Source organism: Lycorma delicatula, chromosome 4 (genome assembly GCF_047948215.1).
Source record: "Lycorma delicatula isolate Av1 chromosome 4, ASM4794821v1, whole genome shotgun sequence".
NCBI classification, from domain to species: domain Eukaryota; kingdom Metazoa; phylum Arthropoda; class Insecta; order Hemiptera; family Fulgoridae; genus Lycorma; species Lycorma delicatula.
Window position 1 is genome coordinate 115,915,783 of NC_134458.1, and position 27,510 is coordinate 115,943,292.

At 28.9% G+C, this 27,510-nt stretch overlaps 1 protein-coding gene and 1 long non-coding RNA gene across 2 annotated transcripts in view; one reads left to right on the forward strand and one right to left on the reverse strand.

The window, feature by feature from the left end:
- The window catches only part of LOC142323788 (uncharacterized), a 130,995-nt gene extending 111,615 nt beyond the window's left edge, over positions 1–19,380 (forward strand). The window contains exon 3 of the long non-coding RNA XR_012756162.1: positions 19,084–19,380. This is a non-coding gene — a long non-coding RNA (uncharacterized LOC142323788). The remainder of the gene's footprint in view (positions 1–19,083) is intronic.
- Positions 1–27,510, reverse strand: part of Tob (Transducer of ERBB2) — a 275,091-nt gene that overhangs the window by 231,682 nt on the left and 15,899 nt on the right. The window lies entirely within an intron of this gene.

Sequence of the window (27,510 nt, forward strand, 5' to 3'; positions counted from 1 at the left end):
GCTTCTTCGGATTACCTGAGAAGAAAAGATTTTCTCAGCTAAAAAAAGATTTCTCAGGTAAGAAAAGGATTTTTTTCTCAGGTACTCCGATCGTCCAAGTTTCACTTCCATATAAATTTACGCTCCAAACATATACTTTCAAAAAAATGTTTTCGTGATGTTTAAATAAATTTTTGATTTAAGCAAATTATATTTCTGACTGAAAGAAACCAAATTGGTATTTTCCTAACACTTCTTCCCCTCTCCTCTCAATTCTTCTGTACAGAATTCTAGTTAAAATTTTTGATGCATGAGTAGTTAAGCTAATTGCTCTGTATTCTTCACATTTATCTGCTACTGCTTTCTTTGGTAACATGACAATAACAATCTTTTTGAAGTCTGACGAAACTCTCCCTTTTACGTAAATATTACACACTAGTTTGTAAAATCTATCTATCGTTTCCTCACCTGCATTGCGCAGTAATTCTACAAGTATTCCGTCTATCCCAGGAGCCTTCCTCCCATTGAAATCCTTTAAATTCAAATATCAGTATTGTATTTCCCTTTTCATACTCTTCGACATTCTCTTCTTCCTCTATAACACCATTTTCTAATTCATTTCCTCCGTATTACTCTTCAATATATTCCAATCACCTACCGACCTTTTCTTTCGTATTATAAGTTGGTGTACCATCTTTATTTAACACATTATTAAATTTTAACTTGTGTACCACAAAATTCTCCTTAACTTTCCTGTATGCTCTGTCTATTTTACCAATGATCATTTCTCTCTCCACTTCTGAAAACCTTTTTTTTAATCCACTCTTCTTTAGATAATTTGCATTCCAGTTTTTAGTATTTCTTTATTGTCGATATGTTCTTTTACCTTCTTAATCGCTAGCATTCTTATACTTTCTACGCTCATCCATCAGCTGCAATGTTTCCTCTGATATCCTAGGTTTTTTACTAGTTTTCTTTGTTCCGCCTAAGTTCGCTTCTGCTGATTTAAGTATTTCCTTTTTAACATTCTCCTATTCTTCTTCTATGTTTTCTACCTTATCTTTTTACTAAGACCTCTTGCGATGTCCTCCTCAAAAATCTTCTTTACCTCCTCTTCCTCAAGCTTCTCTAAATTCTACCGATTAATCTGACACCTCTTCTTCAGGTTTTTAAATCCCAATCTACATTTCATTATCACTAAATTATGGTCGCTATCAGTGTCTGCTCCTGGATATGCTTTGTAATTTCTGGACGAGTTGATTTCTAAATTTTTGCGTAACCATGATAGAATCTATCTGATACCTTGCAGTGACGACTGCACTGCCGAGGATATGGGTGAACACGCAGCCGTGAGGTGTAGCGTCGTTTTGACGAGGGCAGTTTTTGAATGAGCAAAATCACTGTCGGCGGGATGGCGACTGCACTGCCGAGGGCATGGATTGTCATGCAGTCGTTAGGTGTAGCGGCATCTCGACGATGGTAGTAAGTGAAAGTAAATGTCACGCGGGACTCTGTGATGGAGCTGAGTGGGAGTAGGAAGTCTGTTCTCCTCTCTCTAGTTCAAAGGGCAACGATGTGGGACATTCAAAATGTCCGGATGAAGCGAAGGCAAAAGCTGAGTTTATAAATCACTGAAGTAAATGTCTACCATCAGTGGCGACCCAACGAAGCCTGTCATATTACTATGAGATGTAAAAAGTTACAGAGGCAAAGATGACTCCCGTTAAAGCCCATCATGGCTAGGAACAGGGGGGGGGGGGGTGATGTGGCGACCGGAAGCGTCACAGGGCGGGTGTCTTCCCCTAAGGGGTTAGGATGATACCTTCCAGTATCGCCCGGCTTTTTCCTTGTGTATATTCTTATTTTATGATTTCTTAAACTGGGTTTTGGCAATTACTAAATTATACTTCATGCAAAACTCAATAAGTTAGTCCCTTCTTTCATTTCTTTTGCCCAGCCCGTATTCACCCACTATATTTCCCTCCTTGCCTTTATCGATGCTTACATTCCAATCTCCAACTATTATTAGATTTTCATCCCCTTTTATATGTTTAATTGCTTAGCTAAGGTCATCAAGTGCCCATGATGACCTTATCGTCATCATGGGTACTTGTAGGCACATAGTAGTTAACAATCGTTCTCCGCTTAGGTTTTAATTTTATCCTGATTACAGTGATTCTATCGCTAAGCTTTTTGAAATATTCTACTCTCTTTCCTTTCTTCTTATTCATTAAGAAACCTACTCCTTCCTGCCTGCCCTTTATTTGAAGCTGAATTAATTATTATAAAATTACCTGACCAAAAGTAATTTTCCTCTTCCCACTAAACGTCACTAATTCCTACTACATCTTAAGATACTACATTTAACCTACTCATTTCCCTCTTTAAATTTTCTAACCTACCAATCTTTTATAGACTTTTAACATTCCACACTCCGACTCGTAGAATGTTATTTTTTAATTTTCTAGTGACCCCTTCCTTAGCAGTCCCCACCTGGAGATCCTAACGGAGGACTAATTACCTCCGGAATATTTTACCAAGGAAGACGCCTCCATCTTTGTTACATGAAAATCCCGAGAGCTACATTTTCTTTAAAAAAAAAAGCAGCTGTAATTACTTTCAGCTGCGCAGTACTGAGAAAATTGAGTGATGTATGGCCGTTTAAGTCTTCCTGACCTACGCTCTTAACAGCTACTGAAAGAGCTGTTAAGAGCTACTGAAAGAGTTGTTAAGAGGAATGATTCTCTTTCAAGAATCATTCCTTAGTCTGGCTCTCAACAGATACCACTCCTGTGTAGTTGCATCTTCGATCCAGCTACTCCGTATCAGTGAGCACTCAAGCCACCCTCACCATCGGCAAGATCTCATGATTTATAGCTCTGTAGTATATCTAGTTCTAAATTTTGAAGTATGGAAGTAGATTTTACATACATGTTTTTTAGAATGTTGACATTTTAATTTCTTGTTTATAGTTTATAATGTACAGATTAAAACAGTTGTGTAAGAATCTTCTTTACAAAACTTATTTCCCCACAATTCTAATATACGTATCGGAAACATGGACATTTTTGGTAGGAAGAGAGTAGATAGAATACAGGCGGTGGAAATGAAATTTTTGAGAAGCGTTATGAGGAAAATTAGAAGGAACAGAATAATATTAGAAATGATGATATTTGAAGTAGTTTGGGGATGGAGAAAATTATGGAAAGTTGAGATGAACAGAATGATATGGTTTGGTTGGCAGAAGGTTTCAAGAAAAATGAAGAATGGCGGGGAAGGGAAAGGAGACGACGAGGTAGGCCTAGAAAGATTTGGATAGAGAAGGTGAAAGAGGACATTGGAAAGAGATTTGAAGAGGCTGAAAGGGTGATAGATGAGAAGTGGGGGCGGGAAAGAAGTAGATGATGATCCCTGATGCACCGTCCGACCTATGACAATGGATAAGGGCTAAGAAGAAGGAAAAGAAAACAGTTGTAAACATTTTCTGTGATACCGAATTAACATTAAATAGAAAATTAAGAATCTTTATTTAAATTTTTTTTCTATACAATTATCAAAAATGTATAAGATTTAACGTAAAAGTTATATTAATATTTATAAACTTACTTGATTTACACGAATAAGCTGTGACGAAAGGTTTATAAAATAGTTTATTTCATAGATATTAAATAAGAATCTTCTTGCTACACAGATAAAATATTTCACTAACAGAAACATCTAATATGAATTATAGCTGGTAAATATCACAGACATACCACCAGGGATTTATTAAGGAGTATATAATCCTGACAAGTTAGCATGCTCACACTTGTTACAAATGATCTGATAATATTTTTAATCTGGCTTTGTTGAATCAGTGAAATTCGGTTAGATGTAACCATAACATACGTCTCTACTCGATAAGATGACTGGCCTTTTGCGTCTTCCTCTGCACAGAAGCACCGTTTGAGAATTGTTATTATTTTTGTAAAAATATACTATAATTTATTAAATAATATTAATTCAGAAAAAAATAATTGCTCTTTTTCGCAGTTCTTATTGTTTAGAGAGTCTGAAGTTTGCAAAATTTATTGTTTTGATACATCTTTTTATCCAATTGTAATATAACAACTCCTAAAAAAATATGGCTTCAGTTTTTATTTCAAAAGGAAATGAAATCGGATTCAAACCGATGTGCATTCCCCTTATAACATCTAAATATTTCATTAATTAAAATTTTATTTGGCTATAACTCTGGAACCAATGAAAGTAAGTACCACTAATGAAATATCGTTGAAAAGCTCTCAATGAGGACTTATTACTGCAGTTAAGAGAAAGGCCAAAATCCAATTTATTTTGGATATTGGGCTTTATTGGACACTTTTGGTTCAGTCGATTGCAATCAAAAGAGGAGGTACACAACTAGATGTTACAAAAGTCCTAAATCCAAAATTTCAACATCCTACGGCTAATTGTTTTTGAGTTGTGCGAGGTACATACGTAAGTACAAACAACACGCCGAAACTAATCAAAATGGATTCAGGGATGGTCAAAATGGATATTTCCGTTGAAATCTGAAAACCGAAAATGTTTGCGATCACAATACTTCCTTTACTTCGTACAAGGAAGTAAAAACTGTTCAACAATTACGTATATGTACGTATATATACAAACATAAATGTACGTTTTTTTAAAATCTCCATGGGTAAATAACTGTTCTAATAAATGTTTCTTAGCCCTTGAAGTAATAGCAAAGTAATATAAAAGGATCGTCTTGAAATATTTCTATGTATTTTTTTTTTTAATTCAGACACTATTTTACGTCAAAATTTACCCGGATCATGACTGATAAAATAGTATAGCACAATTTATAACTGTTAAAAACTAGAAATAAATGTTGAATATAAAAAAATATTTTTTGATAAAAACTTTTGAAAATTTGAATGACACTACCATTTATTTTTATTGGGATTTTTTCGTTAACTGGTTTTACTGTTTATGTGTAATACCATACTAATAGAAAAACAAGTATAAATTTAAATAACTGATTAAAAAAGAATAGTGGGCACAAACTGAAATAATGAGGGTTGCTTCAATTAATTACAAAAATGGCGTAAAAGTAATACATATATTGCTATTTGCATTCATAACTTAATATTATATGAACAATAAGTATACAGATAGCGCTAGTAATGAAAAATTTCATATATGTGATTATAAAATTATGAGAATGAAATTTTCTAGTAAGTTGTTGAAGGCTGTTCATTGCGGAATTGCTGCAGTAGATGAAGTATCACTGCTTTTGAAAAGTTTATAAGATTTTTGATAAATTAAATGCTAAAATAAAATTTAATATATTTTCTAAATTTAATTTGTGAAAACTATATCTTTTAGCAGAACGCGATTCATTTTTAAAATATAGAAAAATGTTTACAATACGAAAAAGTACTGTATAATACAAAACATTTTATATCATTTTATATCGATATAACAGTTATCTAAGTAAATTTAAGAATAACAAAACCATTTTCAAAGTGTAATAAATAAAATGATAAAAGAAATAAATAAATCGATCGAGCATTTCCTAAGTTTTATACAATAATCAGTCTAATGAATAAACCAACGAAAAAATCTTTTTTAATGTAATAAAAAAAATAGATTTCTCAGAATGCTGTATGAAAATTAATTACAGGAAAATTTTTCCCTTGCGGAATGAAAAATATAAAAATTTACTAAGAATATTCTGTATAACAATTTAATTTCCAGAAGAATGAAACTTTGAATTAAATTGATAAAATAATTCGTCTAGCTTAAAAGCTTTTCATAGAAATTAAAAATATTTGTAATAAAGATAAGTACATAAAAAGTAAAAGTTTATAACTTTAAATGGGTGAGATGGAAAGATTTAATACAAAGTACTATCATAAATAATTATTATGATTATAGTGTATTATTATTATTATTATTATTATTAGTATTAATTTGTAAGAAAAGGAAATCACCTTGACAATGGATATAGCATAAAATGACCTTGAATTTTATTATTCTTTTTCGATTTTAAAATACGTAAATAAATATAGTAATACTGAATAATAGGGAATTTCCATGCCACAGTATAGAATAATAGTATGTAAGAGCATAATATGACGGCCATATTTAGTTATACAATAAATATAATACAATATGTGTTCATTTTATAATCTTATTCAAAATATTATAATTAATAATATTATATAATAATGTTACAATTTTAATTTAAAATATTTACGTATAACATAGACCATTCATTACCTGAAGGTCGTTCATTCATTTAATGATTATTATTATTTTTTTTTTTGTATTTCTTTAACTGCGTAGAAGGAAAAAAACAATACCAATTAAAGTGGAAAAGGTCAATAGTAATATGTGAAATATATATATTACACAAAAAAAAAAATATTTTTTTTATGAGGACTTTTAATATAATTTACTGTCAAAAAAGGTAAATTAAAAAGAAATTCGTTGTACTTGGAAATTTCAACAAAAAAAATTTCGACTTTATTTAAAAACAAAATGTCATAGGTCCTTTCAATTCAAAATATGTAATAAAGAAGAATATATAATAAAGAAAGCTCTAAAACTACATATTTTTAGAATGATAAACAAAAAAATGGTTGATACTAATATCTAAAATATTATTTATTTAACGAAAAAGTAATAAATACTATTTATAAAAACAACTGAGTATAATAAATAGCTAAACCAAAATGCAGTAGGTTCCCGATAATCGGACTACTTCGGGACCGGGACCAAATAGCCCTATTAAGCCATATTGACGAAAAATGAAGAGATATACATCAATACAATACAGTGCATACTAATTATTATTAAACACTATTTAATATCTTATTTAGAATTTTACTTCTAATTCTATATTAAAGTTACATAAACAACTTTATTAATTTACAAAATTATTAAAATGTATTTGTAGTCTTACAGTCTTACGTCAATAACAAAAAGAATAAAAAATGCTTGATAAAAAGAAAATAGAGGTACAAGTTAAAAAAATAATGAATACCTTTTACGGTCAGTAAAATAAAAAAAATAAGTACTTTAATGTCTCTTACTTGGCTAAAGTTCTTGAAAAAAATGCTTCTACTTTGCTCTGTCGTCTCCCTTTCATTACCTGGCGTTCTAAAAGTTTGGTACATGTTAAAAGTTCTGCTTGCTGGCTTCCTTCACTGCCTTCTTGCATAAAATAATGTAGAACTCGGTCAATTAATGTTTTTTGCACCTTGTATAGAAACGCATTTACTACGGGTTCGTCTTCATCATCTTCAACTTCCTCCCTTTTTTAAGTAATTCTTTTATTATTTCGTCATCACCGGTTTCATTTCATTATAGCAGCCGATGTTTTTGGCGATTTTCGAGAAATCTTCAAAATGTTGAACCGGCTGCAGCAAATATGTGTTAGGATTACCTTCAGACAAGCTTTTTTAACGTAAAAGTTGCCCCATATTCCTACCAAATATGACAGTCAGTTTCAGACACAGGATAGTTTAATAGCTCGAGAATAAAAATATCTCAAAATATAAGACGTCTGTTACTCTTCAGTCTTCGATATAAGGTACCAACACTTTTAATTTTATGATTCTACATCATAAATGATCTCCACGTACATTAAGTTTCCTTTTCCGTAATTATGTGAGGATATCAACAGACTAATTAACAAAATTATGAGAGTTTACTAGACTAATCAGTTTAAAACAGGGATCATCAAACCAAATCATTCAACTAAGCTATGGAAATGAGAACTTGCGTCTTAGTAAATAGTAAATTCCTCTCAAAATTCTAATATTGTCTCAAAATCATAATCTCAACGTGAATGAGGTAATTATTCCCCACAATAATTGAACTCTAACTTCATCAAAATCTTTCGTAAACTTTTTCTGGGCATTTTCAGCTTAACGGAAACCGATTTATATTTGAGGGCAGTTTTTATAGCATAAATGATTTCTTTTTTAAAGTAGATAAAGGCCAACTGGATCGTGAAGCATTTCCAGTGCTTCTAATATTTTCAAATTTTATATTCCGTTTATGTAAAAGTAAATCTTTCATCTTGTGTTTTCGTTAACGATTTAAATAAGTTACCGGATCTTAACCCAACAAATATTACTGAAATATTAAATATAATAAAAAACTAAAAAAACAACTCCTCACCTGGAATCGATAGGTTTAATGCTTCTTGCTTAAAAGAAATAAGTAACTACGTAGTAAAACTACTTGAACACATAATAGATGTCTTACTGAAGAATATTTCCACACTTAAAGTAGCCAAAAAAAATCGCAATACATAAATCGGGGGATAAAAACAACCCGGTAAATTAGTCTGTTACCTGATAAGTCTGTTAACTAACGTTTCCAAAATAATTGAAAAAAAATATTAAAAGTTGAGCAATAATGTTTCTTGATAAAAATAATTTTGCACATAAAAATCAGTACGGCTTTCAATCTGGAAAATCAACAAAAGATGCGGTTTTATATTTAACTAGAATAATTAAAACAATTTTAATAAAAATAATAAGACTATTTACCGATATTTCTCGATTTGGCTAAGGCATTTAACACAATTCCTCACAAAACTTTAATACATAAACTGAATAACTGTGGTATACGACGAACAGTAAAAGAACTGTTTGAAAACTACCTTAAGGGTAGCCCTCAAATTCTGACTTTAAATAATGTCAGATAATAGAAAATTCACAAACTTCGGAATACCACAAGGTACTGTTCTCTCGCCAATACTTTTTCAAATATTTGCCAACGATCTTTTAAAACTGAACCTTGCTAACGGTACCATATTATCTTTCGCTGACGACAAAGCTTTGTTTTTTTCGGGTGAGACGTGGGATGAAGTATACAAGAGTGCTACCAATGGATTACTTATGGTAAAGTCTTGGTTTGAAAGTCATATTCTTACGCTCAAAAATACATGTCGTTCTTTCCTACTGAAACCGTCAAACCCCCTCTTGAATTTCAATTAAAACTACATACATGTTCAGTAAATAATAGCGAATCGATAAACAGCAACTGCCATTGTCAGACAATAGACGAAGTCAAGTTAATAAAATATCTCGGAATAATATTGGAGAATAAAATGGAATGTTCATGTACAGTATTTAACATCAAGATTGAAATACCTTATTCATATTTTTTACAAAATTAAAGCTCTTGAAATTATAAGAATCATATATTTTGCATGTGCTTATTTATTACTTTTTCAATATGGAATCGAGATATGGAGAGGAAAATATGATACACATCTTAATAAAATATTTATTCTCCAGAAATATTTAATTAGAGAAGCTCTTGGTAGACCAAGGTTATACCCCGGTATACGCTTATTTGAAGAATTTAAAGTACTTACTCTGAGGCAAATATATGTCAAAAAAATAGTACTACACAAATAAATACGTAAATGATTATATATATATATATATATATAAAACTGCGAATGTTTAAGTGAATGCTAAGGATGTATAAATTCAAAACAGTATTCAGTTGTCTTATCTTATGAATATTTCTTGTTATCTTATAACAATATGTTATAAGATAATATTATAAGATTATGCTATTTATATGTTATCTTATAATCTATTAGTTTTTATTTTCCATTATGAGGTTATTTTTTTCTCATTCTTTAGATCATGAATTTATTGTATTTTATTTTATCTGATTTCAATATAGATTTAAATAATTTTACATTCTGGTTGTATGTATTTTTCCCTTTACGTCTATTTTTTTAACATAATTTTTCAATTTAAATTTTTTTATGTTTTTTTTTTATGTATCATGTTACAAAAATCGTGTATTTTCATTTAGTTAAATTTTGTATTTTTAATTAGTTCTTTATAATAATCATCCTGTTATGATATGTACTCGCGGCTAGCGCTCAAGGCTTCTTTTACTAGCTGCGTCAAGGATAATTATGTTGAATAAAATTGTATATGTAATTTTCAGTTGACAATAAATAAATATCAAATTTAAAAAAGATTTTCCCAATAAAATTTATTTAAAATACAACAAAAAAATTTTCACAGATAAACTATTACCCTTTGATAAATTTTTAAACAATAGTAATTAATTTCTTTTTAATTCTGAATTTTATACATCCCATTCAACTTGTACATAAATACATGCTAAAAACACTTTTATTAATGTTCTCTGAATGGTTTGTAGTTATTTTTTTTTTATCATCTCACTACATTTGCTTATTATTTCACGTGTTAATATTTTAAATAATTAATATAGATTTTAATCACATTTATTTTTTAATTAATAAAGAATAGACGTATTTTGTGATGCTACTCTTATCAAGGTTTCACCACGATTTCCCTTGACTCGTCCAGGAAAATGCTGGGATAGTTCCCATTTTTTATCCTTGGAGTAATACAGAGGATAATTAAGCTACTTATAAATGTTGTATAACTGATACGAAACAATATAATTTTTTTTTCATTTTTTTTTTTTAAGGTAAATAACCAGCGAATTATTATCCCCCACATCTCCTAAAACAAAACAGTCGCTGCAGATATTAATGAATATAAATATTATTAAATTAAAAGATAAATGTTAATAAACGTAAAAGATCATTTTCAAAGCATCCAACATAAAATGGAAAAAAAAGTTGTTGATATCGCTAATACCAATCAGTATAATCTAATATATTATACAATCTGATGATAGAAAATATAATTCATTTTTATATTATTTTAGTTTTAATTATACTATTCATTAATTATAATTTACTATAATACTTAGTTTTAATAATAAGTAATTATAAGCTGGTTTAACCTATTAATAAAATAAATAAATCAAATTATCAACCAAATGTAGAACCTTAAAACAGGGAGAAACAGAAGAAATAAACAAACTTGAAAACGTAGAAAATGAAACGCTTAGAACCAGATAAGCAAAAGGTGGTTGAAAACTAGGAAAAGTTTTTCCTAGTTTACCTGAACTTTACCGGAAGGTAGTCAAACTGTCACACCCGATTACGAAACCCACTGTTTTTTTTCCTGGACGCACAACGAAGTGTCGTTATCAGCGCACGGAAATGACATTTATATATTAAATAAATAAATATTAACAATTAAAAACTAAAACCCAGTAACAAAAAAACACAGCATAAACGGAAAAAGCCTGTGACGTATGATAAAATTGAAATAAAACCACAGTGAAATATTGCATCAATAATTTAAATTAAAACAATAAATTTACCATCTGTCATACTCTAAATGACATAAATAGCCGAAAAATACTTGGAAAAACAGAAATAAGTGAGTATAAACGGACGGCCTTTAGAAATCGTAAACCATTCAATAACGTCGTCTCATTGTTTCCTAAGACATTTCGGAAGTTGGCTCCTAATTTAAACTTCCGACGGAATATAGCATAACAGACACCATCCACCAGGATCTGGTGTATAGTTAGATGGCAGTCGCAGGGAATTCACACTGGTGCATCGATTTGAGTCATGAGATATCCATGAGTGAGCCTAGTGTGCCTATTCGCAATCGAATAATAAATTATAACCTCCTGTCAACGGACACAGTCTTCTTAACAGGACGAAGTTTATTACTGATGATAGCATTACATTCCCTTTGCCACTCGTCACGGATCATTCTCCTCAGAAAACAGACAAGATTATCAGAAACAACAAGATTAGTGAAAGGAGGCTGGAAACAAGCCTTTTTTGCCACACTGAGTACTCGCTTTGCCTGAAATTCCAATATGACTGGGGATCAAGCGGAAGCTCACAATTGTTTTACGCTGAGTCATTTGAGGGATAACAGAGTGTATGTTACACACGATTTATTAATTATAATATATGACCTAAATTGTAATCTTATCAATTTCAGAGTATACATCTGTATTATTTACATCATATAAATTGTATTGAAGACAAGATATAAAATTGAAAACTTTTAAAAACCCACGAAGCCGTTTTGAAGAAATACATCTACTGCAGCGCCCCTTGGCGGCTTATATCCGTAAAAATAATCTAAGAACCGGCTCTAAGATCATACGTATGTATTGCAAAAAACCGCTTCGAAATCGGTCCAGTAGTTTTTGAGTAAAATGGTAACACACACACACACACAGAACCTCTTACCCCAAACGCATATACCATTTCCGTTTCGTCGTGGGTAAAAAAATAGGGAAAAGGCTTTACTGATTCGTTTTATACATTATTATATACATTTTTTACATGAAAAAAAATCCTTCCGAAGATTTGTTAATTTTATTTAATATAACCTCGTATAAATTAAATTGGAGAGTTCTTGTCGTTTTAATCGTAGATTGAGGTGATGCGTGACACGAATGTTTTTTCTAAGTATTTAATATAAAAAAATTCTTGATTGCGTTGCTCATTTTACAACAGAACTTGTTATAGAAATTGCTTTTTATTCTGTGATTCTTAAAACAGCTTAAACCACATATAAAACCATACAATTCTATTGCCTATAATTTATTCCCCAAGGAAGTAACCTAGGCTCTCTTTTATTTTTATTATTAACCAACAACCTCTCTAACTCCAGATATTCAAGATGTTTGATGTATGCGGATGATATTAAAATTTATCAATCGATCCCTTCTAATGATGATTTCATTCTGCTACAGCAGAATCTTGATATTAATTTAAGGTGGAGGCATAAAAATGGTCTTGTTTTAATTATTAAGCAAAATAAATATATAATATTTGCAAGAAAATTAAATTGTCAGATCTACAATTACTCTATAAATTATACAAATTTGGCGAGAATATTTGTGATGAAAGATCTTGGAATATTACTGGACTCTGTATTGACTTCTTCACAACAGATTGACTGCCTAATAAATAATGCTAATAAAATACTCGGTATTATAATTAACAATACAAAACTATTTACTAATTAATATTAGTTTACGCTTTTGACGGAGCAGATAGGAATATGAATCGGTTGCCTGGAATCCATTCCAACAGATATATGTGGATTCAATCGAAATTTTGCAATTAAATTATAAGATTCATATTACAACAAATTCAAAAACTTGTGTCCTTTGGGATATCACACTCACATTCTGACAGAAATATTTAATATTGAATCCTTAAAAGTAAAATAGGAAATCGCTTCAGTTGTACTTTTTTTATAAATTTATGAATAATCACTTTGTGAAGCTTCCGACGCTGCTGGAGCGTGTTTGTTTCTTTGTGCACCAGACACAGCATAACCTTCCTGGGCGTCAGTGTGGGCTTTGCCACAGACTATGGAGCTATCCCTCGCTTCATCCACGACCTTTCACGCACGTAGTTTTCGTAGGTTATCCACTTTTCATCATTCGTTATCAATCGCTTCGGAAATTCTCAATTTCGTTATGTTTCAGTAGAGATTCGTAGATAGAATTCGATCGAGTAAATTTTTCTGTCAGATCATGTGGCATCTAGACGTCGACCTTCTTTTTGTAGCTAGCTTTCTGCAAATAGTTTAACACTATTTGTTAGTGGATTTTTAGGTCACTGGCAATGCCATAAACTGCTCAGATGCCGGTCTTCCTCGACTTTTCCCGGGATACGCTAACCCTATTTCGTGCGTAAAAGGCTCAATACCTTTTAGACTACCTATTATAATCAATAAATATTTTAATATTTTTCAATATTCTAATGTCTTATTTCTTATCCTTTTTTCCACGAACATAAAAATATCCTCTCTAGTACACTATTTCGTGGCACAGATAAAAATAAATAAGTTAAAACTTATTACTAAAAAGAAATCAATAAAAAAATGTTGATAAAACGAAATATTATAATTATCATCACTTTTTATAATTATATTATTAGAATAAGCGATATTATTTTTTCCTTATTTTAAAACATCGTACAGCACAATCTACAAGTAAATAAATAACAAAAAATACTCAGTTGAAAAAAAAAGTCGCATGCAAATTACATCAACTACATGGTCAATTCTGTACAACAAACAATATTCCAAAAGAACATTGGAAAAATAATAATAATAACAACGTGAGAACAATTGAAGAATTGTGAGGAAATAAAACGAAATTAATTTCAAGGATTCAAAGAAGAGAAAAAACCCAGCAAAACTGAGAGAGAAAGAATGAAAGAACGTAAAAAAAGGGAGGGTAGGAGGGCAGTTGAGCTTGCATCAGGCCTTGAGGCTAAAAGTAACTTGACGTTGCGTTAATATACTTTTCTTTTTTTTTAAAGCCAGCAGTCTGGGAAAAAGTACTGTATTTGTTTATTATACTTATATTTTATACAAATTAGAATACTGTATATATGCAATCTGGATACTCATTTTAATAAACTGAAATAGGGTCGATAAATATTTATTTTTTAATTTTCATGACATTCTACTTAAAGACATTTATTATTAAATAAATTTAATAAGAAATAAAATACGTTTTTATTAAATTTTTATGATAAAAATGTCATTTGGTAAAACAGCTCAACTGGAACCAAAAATATTTTACTAAAACTTTGAATTTTTCGCAGTTATACTTTTAATACTAAATAATTTTTAAGGTAAAAACGTCATACCGATCCACTGAAAATTTTGATAATTTTTGCAATTGTACTCTAAATATTGCATAACTATTTATGCTTAAAAACTATTTACCGTGTTTGAAATAAAAATTTATCAAGAGCAAAGCCGGGAAAATTATGCAATCCTTGGTCAATTGTTGTTTTGTTTTTCTATTTGATGACCTACACAAAGAAAAACTGAAGAAAAGAATCTTTTTGTAAACGTCGTACAATTATAACCTTCATCATAAGTCTACTATGTACGAGAGTGTACTATGTACGAGTATATTCAGTATGTATATGCATACATAATGTATGTAATTTTAAGAAATATTGATTAAAACTAGGAACAGATAACTTTAATTTAAATAAATACGTCTTTATTTTTTTATGTTGGTGATGATAAGGCTAGTATTCTGATTGTATATTAAAGCCTTTCATTGTTTTCATGCGATTTAATACAACAAAAATAACAATAATTTTTAATAAAATTACTTGGCCTTAATTACAACCAATTATCAAAAAAAAGGAAGTTGATTTAAAACAGAAAATTAATAATATTTACAATTAATGTTGATATCCTTCAATTTTTACTGGCAAACATGTATAATAAAACACAATTTGTACTTTCCTAGAATCGTAGCTCTAAATGTATGCTGCAAGAACGAAAGTATTGAAGTCTGAAAATGGAGTATGTGTTTTTACATTTCTCGACGTTTCATGACCTGTGGATCCTAAAAAACAAAAGAGCGGGGTAATCTTCGTGCGAACATACATATGTACATGTGTTGGCGTGTATAGGACATGTGTATAGGACAATTTGTTGGAAAAATTTTATCGTAACTTTTAAGTCCATCAGGGCTAGGAACGGATAGGGTAGTCTGGCGACCGGGATCGTCGCAAGGCGAATATCTTCCCCTACGGGGGTCAGGATGGTAACATTTTGGGATCAATATCTCCAGTATTGGGGAAGAGTTAATTTTCTTAAAAAAAAAAATTTGCAAACATAACAATACTTTATATCAAGGTCATACAGTCGTGCAAGCTTATCTTACCTTATAAAAAAGAATGTTTGTACCTAAATTCTCCCCTTTTCTAAAAAAAAGCAATCTTTTTATTTATTGCATATTTTAAACCTACTATTTTTTTATGTCTTCTTATGGATAATAGTAATGCAAGTGGCCAAAAAAATAGTTTTGGGGCAATATTGAGGGTGTGAGAACCGATAAAATTTTAAAAATATAATTTTTTAAACTTTTTTCATGTATAATTATTTTATCTCAAGAATAAATAATCAATGCCAGGAAAGTAAAACAACTTTAATGTCAGCTTTTTATATAATATTTAAAAACAACCCAGTCGATCATAAATTAATTTGTAGAAGATTTATACAACAAACTTTATTGAAAATTACAATGTAGTTGGCTATTAATCTATAATATATTTAATTATAATAAATTAGCAAACAGGATCGCGTGATAATGAGAAATAAGCTATATTTAAATCAGTTATTTTAACTCCTTATTTCAGGTTTTATTTTATTTATTTATTTATTATTGCTATTGTTATAGAAATTTAAAATTAGTTTTTTATTCTTTAAAAAAAAATAAATAATATTCGTTGGGAATCACGTAATTGAGTTCAAATGGAGATTCTATCCCATTCTTCAATTTCAAACATTTTTTTTCGTGATTTACTAACTGGAAAACGTTTTCGAAACAAATAAATTATAAAAATAAATGAATAAAAATAAAATCCTGCTTATAGTCAACCTTTATAAAGTTATATAAACTTATCAAAGAGTTAGAAAGATAATTTTTTTTTATTATAAGAAAAAATAGTTATTAAGCTAATTTATTAAAAAGCTATTTAAAAAAAAAAGCTATAAGAAAAGCTAATTTATTTTATAACAAAAATACACATTTCTCGAAAATGGTTACAGTCTTCAAAAATAGTTATCAAAATACATTTTCTTTGAGACTAAATTGTGTATAGAATCCTTTTAGGATAAGACGAAGAGAAAAATTCAAATCAATTTTTATTTATTTATTAATATCTAAATATTTTTTAGAAAGTCTAAATCAATAAGCAAATCGTCTTTAGTAATTTATTTTATAAGATTTAGTCTTTTTTTTTCAGTTTAAAAATTTCGAATTATTTCCTTAAACGATTTCACGAGGGTTATATTATACATATATTTTACATTAATTTTTCATATAAATTTTTATTTTCCCGGTAATAGAAAGTTACCAGGGAAAGTATAGTGATCGGTCTAAGTTTTATATGGCAGCGTAGAAATTTTTTGTAAACCTTGATGATCAATTACCCTCTCCCAACCGAAAAACACAAGAAAACCTATATTAGCATGTTTTTTGATAAATATCGCTTGACTAAGCATTCAAACTTAAAATTTGATTCAAATATTTAAATTTAGGAGGCATTAATGCCATTAAAGTTTGATCTTAATCAAATAGAGTTTTTTTTTTTTTTTTTTTTTTTTTGGAAGCATTTTTTTGGAAGCATTGTAGGAATTTGAAATTCCATGCAGTGGTCGTAGTAAAGAATTACAACACGCTTTGCTCGCCCTTTATGCATATAGAACTTCAAAATTTTGAAATAATCTTTTAGTAATTATGTGTGGGCAATTGCTCTCAAAATTATCTCTATTCACAACTTACTGGATAAAGTAAAATGTTTAGATAAAAAATTTCCCCAAAATTAAATTTTTTAATGAAATCAGGAGGCTATTGAACTTGTTCAATAATTACTTTGCTTATAGCACAGCAAAGACCAGGGGATTCTATTTCATTTTTGGTAATGCAAGGGTTACGTATTTTAATCATTTTACCTATATGGATATCATTCAAAATCAGGCTGCAATTTCAGGGTAATAATCTAAAGCTGATTTTTGACCTAATATATTTCTCGAAATTGAACATCGATTTTGAACCGGGCGTATATATTGCTCTTCAAATCTTTGAATCGTGTATCTCTCTGCCGTAGATTAATGTTGTCTACGATCATAAATTCTAGTAGCCTTAAAAGTACTTCTTTCTACCTGTGACTTAGGTATTATAAAATATTAATAGAAAATTGAAAGTCGAATCTACACCGTTTACATATATTATTTATCCTAACGGAACTTCTAGTTTAATAAATAAAAATCTAGAGTGCTCGAGTGAGGATGAGTTCACGCGCGTCGCTGCCAGATTAGACAATGACATTAAATTTTGTAAACCACATAATAACTTTCTGAAGAAACTGATATTGAAATAGACAACGATCTATATAGACAGTTATTAAATTTAGGGAAAAAACCGCTCTAGGTTATTTATTTATACTTTATTTGTTATTTATGATTTAGATAGTAGTTTCAGTTTAATACGTTTTGAGTTGTGGTAAGGGAGATATGAAAGCTACAGTAAAAATTTCGTAATGATTGGTTCAGTAGTTTTTGCAGTTATCATGAACAAACGAAAAAGAAGTTGTCTTTTTATATAGTAGTGAAATAGTGAAACTTTAAAACTATAATTAGCAGTTTTTTTTGCAGGAGTGTATAATTAGCGAATTTTCTTTATATATTTCCAAATAGATTTGTCACTCATGAAAGTTAAAAAAAAATTCATGTACATAAATTTTAACATTCGTTAAATTTTGACCCCAATTCGGTAACAGAATAATACTATGCCCAAAATAATATTCTTTTCGGTTTTTTCTAAATATTTCTAAACCACTTTAACCATTAAACACCAAATTAGACCAAAATATTTTGTGTAAGATCTTAATTGTATTAAGTTTTAAGCTCTTATTGGTAAGTAGATAAGACGTTACACAATTTCATATTTTATTACTTTTCTTTTAATATCATTAAACAAATTTTATATTAAAGAGCGAAATTTAATTTATCTAGGCTGAAGCTGAGAAAGTACGCAACAGTTTACCGAATTTTCAAAGTTATTGTTTTAAATGACCTTTAGACATATTTGAATTATTTCTTTCAATATTTTCATGATTAGTTCTATAAATCCAAAAAAAAAATCGTTCAGTTGCTAGAAAAATTACATAAAACACCATAAATAAAAGGTTTAGCTTTCACTTTTGTATGCATACAGTTTTCAAAGCTATTAGTTTAACTCAAGAAGTTTTAAGTGGTGTAGACCATTTAAACTCTATCACTCACAATAGACTGCAGAGAGGGTAAGAGTTTTAATTGGTTTAGACATAGTTTTAATTGGTTTTATATAATTATTAACTTTCGACTTGATCTGACCTCCATATATAAATAAATACATTTTTTTAAAAATAATTTTACATACGAATCTATCTGTTTATGTAGTATTAATCTATTTACTGTTAATACTTTTGTATATTTATTCTTCATTTTCGTATTTATAATTAACGTTATTAATTCCTCTTTATGTACTTATGATGATGTGGTTTAACAATTTAAAATGCACGTCTGCATAGTTTTGATTTTTTTTTTTTTGTTAGCGATTTTTTATAATTTTATACAAATAACCATTTAGGGTAATTCTTTCTTTCTATTTTTTTTTTTTTAGCTTGATAAATTAATTCACTACAGAAGCTCATACTACATCATACAGAAGCTCATATAGAAGATCATACATATGAATATGGAAGTGGATTTTTTAGTTATGAAAAATACCATGCCTTACCATTTCGGAATTCGAATCAGGGACTCCCAGATGAAAAGCCCCGAGACACTACCACTTCGCCAAAGAGATCGACGATTTTATTTTATTTCTAATTTGTTTTTTCGTATTTATCTCATAATTTTTTTTTATATATAATATTATTATTGAACCATTTTTAGTTATAAAAATTTCTAAACTCTTTTTTTTTTAATGGGTTTGTTTGATCACTAATTTGATTGAATCAATTCTTTTTTCTTCAATTAGAAAAATTAATTTAGTCAAATCTTCAAGTATTTTGATATCAATTAATATCTGTTTCATGAAAATTGGTTCAGTTGTTCTGGAATTACACAGGTACAAATTAACGAATAACCTTCTTCTTTAAACAAAATCTAGTAAAAATTTTCAAAGGTATAAAATAAATGAAAATAATATTTTAAAACAGTATTTGCTGGAAATATCATCAAATTTTAACCATAACTTCCAGATCTAATTAATAAAGAATTGTTCTTTAGATTAATTAAAACTTGTAATATATATATATATATATATATATATATAATTATATTAACAAATAAATTATGTTTTTTTTTTTTTAATTTTAATGGAATTAAGTGGTTTAAGTGAATGTCTTAAATATGATATAAGTCTATGAATCCAGTGGATGGTGGATAGTGGTTGGTGGGTGGTACCGCACAATACAGCAAAGTTGCAGTGGGTGGGTTAGCGACATTATTTATCGATTCGGTTGACACTATTTGTGTGTGTGTGTGTGTGTTCGTTTGCAAGCGTTCGTTATCCCTTTCCCTTTTTTTTTACTTCGCAACATCCCTTATCCCGGCAGCCCAGATGTTTTTCCAATTCGTTAGAAAGTAGGCCGAACAAAATCATCACCAAAGAAACTTCCTTTTCTTCTTTCTCGTCGTTTTATTACTGCACTATGATTTTAACCATTAGAAAGCCTTAGAATGTGTAATTTTTTTTTACTGTCGTGGCGTCATAGTTCTAGAGCTATGGTGAAAGAAGGAAGGTATGGTAATTAGTCAAAATATGGAGTATGGCTTTTTTTGCATTTCTCGACGTTTCATGACCCACGAACCTCAAAAAAGAAAAAAGGTTGGGGTAATTTTCGTACGTAAGTATGAACATCGAACCTACTTATTTTGGCGTGTTTGAAGCCTAATAACTTTTGATGGGATAAACAGATTTTGGTAAAATTTTGGGATCAATATCTCCAGAGGGAGGAATTTTGGGGGGCAATTTTCTCAAAATTTGCGAACATAACCCACTTTTTATTAGCTCAGTAAAATCGTACATGCTTATCTTATAATTAAAAAAAAAAATTGTCCCAAAATTCACCTGTCCCCAAAAGCTATCTTTTTATATATTGCATATTTTCAACAGATTTTTTTTTAATGTCTTTCTAGGCATTTTTAGTAGTACAAGCGACCCAAAAAAATATACTTTGAGGAAATATTGGGGGTGGAAAAGCCGATCAAAGTTTAAAAATATAGATTTAAAAAATTTTTCAAAATTGTTTTTGTTTATTTAAACTTTTATTATTATTAAACATTTAAGTAATAAATGTGTAGGCAGGCCACGTTTGGAATATGTAAAACAAATTGTTAGGGATGTAGGATGTAGGGGGTATGCCGAAATGAAATGACTAGCACCAGATAGGGAATCTTGGAGAGCTGCATCAAACCAGTCAATGGATTTTTTGATTTTTCAATGATTTTTTGACTGAAGACAAAAAAATAAAAATAAAATTTTAGTAATAAATTGTATACTAAAAACCATGAAATTTTGTTGGAAACTATGATTACTGAAAAGTATGAAATTTATTGTAATAATTATTAAAATTTTTAATAAATATTAAAATAAAATTTCTTCATAATTCACCTCTACTTTCAAAAAAGAAGTATTGGGTAACTTTTCATTGATTGTACATATTTTTAGTGGAATTCTTTTTTAATAGATAGTAAATGTAGAAAAATCAAAAACGTTTCTTGGAAGGTGATTTTGGAGGAGGAGAGCAAAAAAAAACTACCGATTGTTTTTAAAACTTTTTTTGGTTTATTTAAATATATAATGACAATTTTACAATAAAATTTCATCATAAATTATCCCCACCGCAAAAAAAAGAAATTTTAGTAACCGTAGTAACTTTTTACTGGTTGTACATAATTTATGGAATTTTTTTTTTAGTTTCTTCCATTTAACATAGTAAACGTAGAGAAATAAATAAAAAAAAACTTAGAAGGTGATTTAACGCAAGCTGATAATTTTTTGCCTGTTTTTATTTCTTCCACTAAATGTAATAAAAATCACTAATAATAAATAATAGTAGTAAATTAATAAACTTTATCACCTTACATTACGGTACGCCAGCGTACTGTCGGGTTAATTGTCTGCAATAACTCAATATTTTATCAACGGATTTTTACAAATGAAGTGTCATTTTGTTAAAAATAAAAGTTTTAATAAATTTTGTTATAAGTAAAAAATTGATCAACAAATAATTACAAAGATGTTGAAGATTAAAAAATTAAGATGGCCGCCATTTTGAAGTGAAGTTTTCAAGATTTTTTATTTTGTAGAATAACTAGTCTTTGATTTGCCAAATTTAATTAAAGTAGTTTTTGAAAATAATTTTTCTGTTGAAAATCACAAACTGGCGTCCAGAAGGAAAACAAAGCAAAATAGGACATATGCCGATATTAACTTTTTTGCCCGTTTTGGTTTTCTGAATCAGTACCTGAAGTTCGGGGAATACGTTTCAAAACATCCTATTCCAAGCTCATTGAAGAGCAAGTGATATTCAACTCTATGAGCTCTTCGTACATTTTTCATTGTGTTCACCATAGTAACTGGGTCATAAAGGAAATCATTACTCACAGAGAAATCAGTTAATACTGCTTATACCTCAATTGTTATGTATTTATCATACCAATAAGAATGATTAGGATAGTTCTGTATAATAATAACAAATAATGAATCCTTTTTTCGGATTGTTAAACATATACGCTGCTTTAAATCATAAGAAAATAAAAGTATTGTATTTTAATAGTAAAATTTATATATATATTTATACATGATATATATGTCGCTTGTATTTAATTAACATGGTATTGGCCAAAAATCATTAAAATTTTGAAAATAATAAACGGCAGGAATATTAAATAGATATTATTTTAATTATATAGTTAGAAATTGTTTTCTATGAAAATATATGAAATGGCGTAATATTGAAATAAAGTAAAAAAAAAAGAAGAAATTAAAGTAGCACTTATTTTTTCCAGACTATTCTATGGTATCATTATAATTCAACTGTAAGCTTAAAAAAATAATAATAAAAATAAATTGGGGTAATTTTTTTATATGATTATTTATTACACTCAAGATATCAACTGTATGAACAGTTTTATATAAATGTAATCTACAGACAACAAAATCACAGTTCACGCAGTACCTTATCAATTTGACAACAAGGGCAGCAGCAGCAGCGCAGATGGTACGTAAGTGGGCAATGTACAAACTAATACAGACTACTATTGTTATTAGTAGTAATTAAAATAATAGTCATATTAAGTCGATAGCGACAGTATTAATGGTTATAATCTCAATAAATACGTGATAAGAAAAAAATATACTCTATCAGTTCTATTCCTAAACAGCTGTTATCATTTAAGTAGCGATAATATACTATATATAATTGCGATATTAAAAAAGAAATTTAATTTAATTTAATTAATAATTAGTAAATTAATTTGATTATATAAAGACAAACATGTAGCGCTCTGTGCTCGTGTGTCTAACTTTTATCATTCAAGATAACAAAAAACAGACGTTATTTAGTTGAAAAATTTCGTAATACCATATAGAAAATACCAGCTTAGAAGAAAGAAATATCCTAAATTTTACATTAACTACCATTAAAATAAAAAATCTCCTGCCCAGTTTTGCGCAAGACCGACTTCTCGTTTATTTAATTTGGTTTTAATATTTCAATATCTTAACACTATTTTAATTTGAATTAATATCGCTAACAATATATACTGCGCATAAAAAATGTCAGCTCTCCAATCTGCAGCATCAAAATGAACCATGCTTCTAATTTGCCACGTTAAAATTTTTTCGACATTATATTGAGCGTAACTCAAGAACAATTCAACCAATTTTCTTCAAAATTTTACATGCACAACTTCAGTTGCACTACTCTAGCGTATTTAAATTTCAATGAAATTGTTTAAATAGTTTTGGAGATTTTCGAGCCACAAAATGTTATATATATATATATATATATATATATATATATATATACACACAAAGAAACCCCAATTGTATAAGTACGTGCTTACATACTTTCTTCTAAAATTTTTTAAATGCTAAAATTGTGTTTTTTGATTGCAGGGAAATCATGAAACATCAAGATATAAAAATTCCCGACCTGCAAAATTTGATCCAATTAGTATACAAATAGTATATTGTATAGTATGCAGTATACTGTGCTATAAAGCCGGGAAAATAATAGGGTTTTAAATTTTATATGGTTCTCTTTGAATTTCTTAGATAAAAACTTTAAAATTTCTAATTTTTTGTTGTTCTAAACGTCCATTGATATTTCTTGTTATTTTATTTTCCGATAACCACTCATTATTTCTTATCCTTTGAATTCAACAAATTTTTTTTCAGGTCTATTTTATAATTTTTTCAGAATTAAATTCTATGCAAGTTTTTATACTAAAATTTACGTATTTATAAATCATTTAACAAAGTTATTTTACTTCAAACCTAAAAATAACGTGTTTACGCCACCAAATTTTACATTTTTTGTTGGATATCATGAAAACTACGGTAGATACAATTCTGGAACCTGTTTTATTCACTTTTACTTCCTTGCACGAAGTAAAGGAAGTATTGTGATCGTGAAAAACTTTGGTTTTCAGATTTCAACGGAAATATCCATTTTGACCATCCCTGAATCCGTTTTGACTAGTTTCGGCGTGTCGTCTGTACGTACGTACATACGTATGTGCGTATGCGTCTATCTCGCATAAATCAAAAACGATTAGCCGTAGGATGTTGAAATTTTGGATTTAGGACTGTTGTAACATCTAGTTACGCACCTCCCCCTTTTGATTGCAATCGATTGAACCAAAAGTGTCCAATAAAGCCCAATATAAAAAAAAATGGATTTTGGCCTTTCTCTTAACTGCAGTAATAAGTCCTCATTGAGAGCTTTTCAACGATATTTCATTAGTGGTAGTTACTTTCATTGGTTCCAGAGTTATAGCCAAATAAAATTTTAATTAATGAAATATTTAGATCTTATAAGGGGAATGCACATCGGTTTGAATCCGACTTCATTTCCTCTTTTTAACTTTTTTTTAATTTTAAATATATTGAGTTATTAATAATTATTAATCTTTGATTGTAAAAAAATCTTTACGATAAATGAATAAAAATATCTTCTAGTCTTTGAGAGCATTACCTTCGATCATAAATTCTAGTAACCCTACAAATTCTTCTTCCTTTCTGTGAGTTCACCAAACTAGGCGTTATAAAATATTAATACCAAATTAAGAGTCGAATATATTCTAAATATGTGTATACCTTACCCTGATGGAACTTCTTAGTTCAGTATATAAAAATCTACATATTGCTACTTTGCTAGCATGAGAATGAGTTTTCGCGGGTCACCTCCACACTACAAAATGACATTGAATTTAGTAAAAGAAGTTCTTCTAGGTTAATTATTCTAGGTTTTATATATTGTAGGTCACTGATCGAGACTTACTGTTATTTATTAAATTTTATTTGTTATCAGTTTTTGATCTTGTCTCCTAGCCACTATTTATTATTATTTTGTACTTATTATTAGATCAGTCTAAGTTAGCGGGATCCCTATTACATCAAATATCCTGGATATTAGAAAAAGTTTTGCTCATTTACAACACATACTGTGGACTAAATTTCTCACATCATGTTTACCCTTGATAAGAATGTATTATGCGAGACATATATCTGATATTTATGAGGCAAGTTGCGTTACAGTGTAATCACATTTTTATTTGTGTTATAATCTTATCACTATTCGTATGACCTTTCTGTTGTAAAAAACAATACGGGCTGTTTAATTAACCCCAATCATTGCTATACATTCAGCGGTAAATTATAGGACCTTATCGTTATTTGTAATAGATCATAATCAGTTAAATAAATATGTGATAAAATATCATTAATAACGCTCTTTTACTTAGAAATAATTATGAATGATTCATAGTATTATTAATTCAAAAAACATTATGTTTTATAAACAAAATATTTAATTGTAATAAAAAATTAAACAAGGTTCCTCCTGTAGAATAACGGAGGACAGCTTTTTTTTAATTTCATTTCCGTAAATTATAAGTAAAATTGTTTGTTTCCTTTTATTTACCTACGGTTTTGGTTGATTGGCAGTGCTCAGAAGTCGACTGGAACAACTACAAGAGAAATAAATACTTAACAGTGTTATAATAACGGTTATAGTAACAATCGACAAGCGAGTTTCATTATGGAAGTCAACGAAAGCATCTTTTGAAGCGGAAAAATAATACTTGACACGTGTTTCCACAACAGCTGATATTCGGTTAGAATTTTCTACTAATAAAAAATAAGTTTTTCTTCCAAATGAACGAATAAAAACTGCTTAAAACACCATCTAGATTATTTAACGTAGTTCAAAAGAGCTGTAGGGTGTTATCGATGAACCCGTTTTACATTTTTTAGGATCATCTGTGCTTTTAGTAACTTATGGTTGCTATTAATTTGTGAATAACGTAAGTAAATGTCAAAAATAGTTTAGTTTTTACGTTACGTATAAATTGCGAAAGATTTATATAAAATACATTAAGGAAAAAATGAAGGTAAGGTTAAGATATACCATCTACCACAATTTATTAGAAAAATAGATATGCTTTTTAAATGATTAGTATAATACTGATATATATATATATATATATATATATATATATATATATATATATATATAATTCAACTATTGATATCATTGTTTAATTTAGAGATAAACAAGTTGTAACTATAGTATTTTCATTATTATAAAAAAAGAATTTTATCAATATTGTAGTATGTACTCCCAATTCACTATTTATAGATAATTATTATTTCAACGACGAATGATACTAGAGTTGTCCGGGATTTAATGTTAAAATTAACATACAATAATAGAAGATTACGTAACTTTCATATACAAGACACTTTTACAAATGCTGGCCGAAATACAAGCATTAGGGATAATAATAATTTTAAACAAAATTTGGACAGTGATAATTTTATGAAGTGCCTACTAATGAACTAAACATTTTCAAGTCCTTCGTTGAATATAGATAAAATATGATAAGCAGAAATAAGTGAAAAAAAAAGTACGTGAAATGTTTACTAATTAATTTAACAACAGTCTATTTTTTATCAAATTCATTCATTTCGTTCGTTTATTTATTTATATTTTCATTTTATCGGATTAGACTATGATATTCCAGTCTTTGAACTCGTGTTATTAGCCAAAATGTTACTCATTATTAGGTATTCTATGCTTATTTGAATTATATAAAGTAGAAGATAGTTAAACATCTGACAGGAAATTTACCAAAATATGCTCATTTTGGATAAAAAAATTCAATGTAATGGATCCAAGATGATGGGTAATTTTTACTTTTAACAGGTTACATTCATCTTCTTTTGATTTATGAATTCGTTAAAAAACCCTACATTAAAACTTCATCTCTGGGTATTCTAATAAATAATGACTATATATTTTCCTTATATTTAGTTGAGACCAGGCGATAATACAGATGATGAAAATAACAATGAATGTGTGATGAAGAAACTGCTGATGTATGCGAACCTAACGGAATCAAAATAAATTAAAAAAAGAGAAAATATCTAATAATTAGAGTAAAGGTAATCGATCAGCAAGTCCAATGTGACATTATTCAGAAGTATATTTAATATAAATACTTTGGAAGCGTAATATTTGTAGAAAGAAAGTAAAAAAAAAAAATAACCGAAATTGATCAGACTATAAAAGAAACGCAAAGGTTTAATTGTTTTTTTACGGCCAAAAAGTATAACATAGGACCAAGGTATGAATATATCAAATTGTAATTCAAAGCTTTTTGACATATGGTTGAGATTCGTGGGAAATGATGAAGAAGGATGTACAAAAATAAATGCTATTGTAAATGATTTTTACGAAGAAACTGTGGACCCAATAACAGAACGCAAAATTGAGAAAAAGTTCCTTGCTTGGTATGGATATGCATAAAA